The sequence below is a fragment of the Eurytemora carolleeae genome, unplaced genomic scaffold (genome assembly GCF_000591075.1).
Source record: "Eurytemora carolleeae unplaced genomic scaffold, Eaff_2.0 scaffold456, whole genome shotgun sequence".
Lineage (NCBI taxonomy): Eukaryota > Metazoa > Arthropoda > Copepoda > Calanoida > Temoridae > Eurytemora > Eurytemora carolleeae.
Window position 1 is genome coordinate 183,800 of NW_019402108.1, and position 5,396 is coordinate 189,195.

Genomic DNA, 5,396 nt, shown 5'->3' on the forward strand with positions numbered 1-5,396 from the left:
TATTTGGGTTTTATTAATTAATTAATCAATTTAGTGTTCATTCAGTAATTCAACTCCAAACAGGACTTTTCCCTTCAAACTAAAGTAAATTTCACGTAACGTAAGGTAACGTAACTCCTTTCATAAAAGAGCCATTGTTTTGAATTACTAATATGTTACAGAATACTTTGCCTTTATCATATTTGTGCGTTGAATCAAAACTTGTGGAGCTCCGAGGTCACAAAGGCGTACCAGTAATCACACGAAACCATCCCCTCCCGTCAAGTTTTGCAGGTTTTTGTGTTGTCCTAAATTTAAAAGTGCCTATTTTGGAAATAGAGATCAAGATTAACGATTAACAAGATTACCGAATGACTGTACTTCATTCATAGCCCTTGTTGTTAGCTTGGGGTTTTAAGAAGTAATTGGCAAAATTCTCATAGATTTTTGCTTTAAATCAGAATGGAGACACCTAGCGACCAAATAATCGTCCTTTAAAGTATATTGTATATGAAACAAATAAAAATATATTATAAAATATTAACCATAAACAATAAAATTCGATGATTAAAGGTTGTAATATCTAAATGATTTGTTTGAAATTAAATTTAGTTAATTACGATCTGAGTCGAATATTGCACCTTTCTGAATTTGTATGGACGCTACGTTCTTCGGTAAGAGTCGTGTTTAACAATATTCTCCTAAAGGAGACTCAACGGATAGAAATAAGGTTAGTAGCATCAACATCGAATATTTTTCTACATAAGCATATACCCCCCTTTCATTCTTCATATAAGTTAACAATGTAAATAAACCCTGCTAAGCTGAGTTAATCCGTTGTCAGAAGAATAGTTACGGATTAAAATCTTGGCTTCTGTAGAAAACACCATATTGGAATATGGCTCAAATGAAATAACTGAATTTGCGCATTTGTTGGTTTTAGAATTGTGAATTTTCATTGTATACAACAAAATTAAACACTTTTAAACTTAGAAATACGCCAATATCTGCCACAACGTCAACATCTGCGACATTTTAAAGCAGAGAAAGCTAAATACGTTAACATCTGCCCCATTATAGACCAGATAAAGGTAAATACGTCAACATCTGCCATATTATAGATCAGATAAAGGTAAATAAGACAACATCTGCCACATTATAGATCAGATAAAGGTAAACGCCATATATTGGTAAATAAAGTCCTACTGAGGTTCAGGTGTTACATTGTTAAGAAATTCAAATTGTTGTCATTGGCAATAAGTTTTTTTTGGTATAAACCCCAGAATATTTATTAAATGTTTAGTTTTAGACGCCTTAAGTTATTAGTCAATAAGAAATTGTATAAAAAATTCACTGTCAATGAAAGACGACATTGAAAAGATTCTGTTTTTTAAGGTTGCTGTAATTTTTTTTAATTGTCCTTGTCTTCGTACATGTCAGTATCCTTGTTGTCTTTATCTTTATCTTTGTCCTTGTTTTTGTCATTTTCAATTTCTACACTTTAGTCATGTTCTTGTCCTTTTAGTCTATTTCATAGTCTTTGTCTAATTGTTATTGTTCTTGTCTATATCAATATCCTTGTCCTTGTATTTGACAATGTTCTCGTCTTTGTCAATGTCCTTGTATTTTTCCATGTCCTTGTCTTTGTCCATGTCCTTGTCTTTTTCCATGTCCTTGTCTTTGTCAATGTCCATGTTCTTGTTCATGTCCATGTTCTTGTCTTTGTCCGTGTCCTTGTCTTTGCCAATACGTTAATGGTCTTGTCCATGTCCATGTTCTTGTCTTTGTCCATGTCCTTGTCTTTGTCGGTGTCTATGTCCCGGTTCTTGTCCTAGTCAATGTACATGTTCTTGTCCATGTCCATGTTCTTGTCCATGTCCATGTTTTTGTCTTTGTCCATGTTCTTGTCTTTGTCAATGTCCATGTTCTTGTCCATGTCCATGTTCTTGTCTTTGTCCATGTCCTTAACTTTGTCGGTGTCTATGTGACTATGTCCCGGTCTGTAATTGTCCATGTCCCGGTTCTTGTCCTAGCCTAATAAAACCTTACACTTGTTCACAACTATTAAAAAATTAAATATAAATATATGAAAAATGAGATGTTCAAAGAGGATCGTCATTAGACATGAAACATCATTTTTGGTGTAATTATTTTTGAATGAAATGTGAAGTTTAAAAACTAAAATATATGAAAACTGTGTATCACCATTTTCCTGTATTTCTGAAGTTTATTTTCCTGTATTTCTGGAGTTCATAATTTCCCTCTATTCCTGGAGTTTATTTTCATGTATTTCTTGAGCGCATTTTTCTGTATTTCTGGAGTTTATTTTTCTATATTTCTGGAGCGCATTTTCCTGTATTCCTGAAGTTCATTTTCCTGTATCCTGTAACATTTTCCCTGTGTTTTCTTGTCTCACTGTATCCTTGCATTCGGCCTTTTTATACCCTTTTCCAGGATCCTTGCATCCTTGCATCCGCGTATATCTTTATGCGAGTATCCTTGTATCCCTTTATCCCTGTTTTCTTACATTCAAAAATTTCTGTACCCTGTATCGTTGTAATCATGTATCCCTGTCTCATTGTCTCCATGTATCACTGTATCCCTGTGTTCCTCTATATCTGTATCCCTGTATCCCTGTATCCCTGTATCACTGCATCCTTATATCCTTGTATCCATGTATCACAGTATACTTGTATCTTTGATTCCTTGTATCCTTGTATCCTTGTATCCTGTATCCTTGTATCCTTGTATTCCTGTATCACTGTGTATGTCTGTATCCCGGTATCCCTGTATCTCTGTATCTTTGTATCCTTGTATCCCTGTATTCCTATATTCCTGTGTATCCCTGTATCCTTGCATCACTGTATCCATGTATCCTTGTATTCATGTATCCCTGTATCACTGTGTATGTCTGTATCCCGGTATCCCTGTATCTCTGTATCTTTGTATCCTTGTATCCCTGTATTCCTATATTCCTGTGTATCCCTGTATCCTTGCATCACTGTATCCATGTATCCTTGTATTCATGTATCCCTGTGTATTCCTGTATCCCTATATCCCTGTATCCCTGTATCCCTGTTTGCTTGTATTCCTGTATCCTTGTATCCCTTTATGCGTGTATCCCTGTTTATCCATGTGTATCCCTGTGTATCCATATATCCTTATATTCCTGTATCCTTGTATCCCTGTATGCCTGTATCTTGGTTTCCAATATCCCTCGGTATCCCTGTATCCCTGTATTCCTGTATCCCTGTTTTCATTTTTATCCCTGTATCCTTGTATTATTGTATCCTTGTTTCCCTCTATCCATGTATCCCTGTATCCTTGTATCCCTCGGTATCCCTGTATTCCTGTATTCCTGTTTCCATGTTTATCCCTGTATCCCGGTATCCCTGTATCCCTGTATCCCTTTATCCTTGTATCCCTCTATCCTTGTATCCCTGTATCCCTGTATCCCTGTTCCCCTTTATCCCTGCATTCCTGTATTTCTCTATCCTTGTAATCATGTATCCTTGTATCCTTGTATTCCTGTATCCCTGTATCCCAGTATCTCTGTATCCTTGTGATCCCGGAACAGTGCTAAACACGGACTGCAGACTAGTGAAGCTAGAAATGGCAGGGTTCAACAACCTCCTTTCTCATGTACTGTGTGGATAACAGAGTTCAAAAACTGCGCAAAACCTTGTTGCGGCCCCAGACACAGAGACCGGAAATAGGATTTGTCTCCACGTGCTTATACATTCTGCATGCTTGGCCCACATATCCATCTCTCTTCCTATCCTTCTATACCCTACAGTATTAAAGGGAATGTACGTTTAATTTTAAGCGATCCTCCATATAAAGATGGCAATACCAGATTCACAGTTGTACCCTTACAAGCAAACTTTCCGATCAAATTTGAATGAGATATCATGCAGTGTTAATAATTTGACTATTTTTTATTGCTGGTTCTCTACAACTTGCGTATTTCAACTACAGATAAACACGTTTAAAACTACACTAAGGAACACGGATAAAAAGATACACAAACATACAAGGATACGCAAAGGTACAATGATACAAGGATACTCAAAGGTACAATTTGATACAAGGATACACAAAGGAACAAGGATACAGGGATAAACAAAGATACAATGATATAAGGATACCCAAAGGTAGAAGGGTACAATGATACACAAAGGTACAATCATATATGAATACGTAAAGTTACACTGATACAAGGATACACAAAGGTAAATTGATACAAAGGTACAAAGATAAACAGAGGTACAAGGTACACTTATGTACAAGGATACACAAAGGTACAAGGATATACAAAGGTAAAAGGATACAAAGATACACAAAGGTGAAAGGATACACAATGATACAATGATACACAAATGTACAATAATACAAGGATACACAAAGGTACAAGGATACACAAAGGTACAAGGATACACAAAGGTAAAAGAATACACAAAGGTACAAGGATACACATAGGTACAATAATACAAAGATACACAAAGGTACAAGAATACACAAAGGTACAAGAATACACAAAGGTACAAGGATACACAAAGGTACAAAGATACAATGATATACAATGGTACAATAATACAAGGATACACAAAGATACAAGGATACACAAAGATACAAGGATACACAAAGATACAAGGATACTATGATGCACAAAGGTACAAGGATACAAGGAAACTCAAAGGTACAAGGAAAAAAGGATACACAGTGGTACAATGGTACAAAGGTTTCATGGGTACTGTTGTGAGTCGGGCATTTCAATCTTTGCATGGAAGGTCACTTAAAACTACACTTACAGTCCCTTTAATGCTGGTTCTTTTGATACTATTTTCCTCATTTTTTTACTCCAAATTTTGATAAAATTCAATAAAATGTGGAACTGACATCTACCTTATTTACTCTACAGAGGTTTGGTTCATCACCATCACCAAATTTTAAGTTTTCCTTGTTCTTTCAAGCTTGAGAATCGTTTGTTATTAACTTGTTTAATGTTTATAAAACATATCAAGCACACGGAGCTGAGGGAGGGGGGGGGGAGTCAAATTAAGCATCTTGTTAAATTTTTAAAATGTGAAAAAATTATTTTCCGGATTTATCTTTTCCTAAACTTATCTTGGATCTCTATGTGCATCTTTGTATCCTTGTACCTTTGTGTATCCTTGTATCCTTGTACCTTTGTGTATCCTTGTATCCTTGTACCTTTGTGTATCCTTGTATCCTTGTACCTTTGTGTATCCTTGTATCCTTGTACCTTTTTGTATCCTTGTATCCTTTTACGTACCTTTGTGTATCCTTGTATCCTTGTATCCTTGTATCCTTGTACCTTTGTGTATCCTTGTATCCTTGTACCTTTGTGTATCCTTGTATCCTTGTACCTTTGTGTATCCTTGTATCCTTGTACC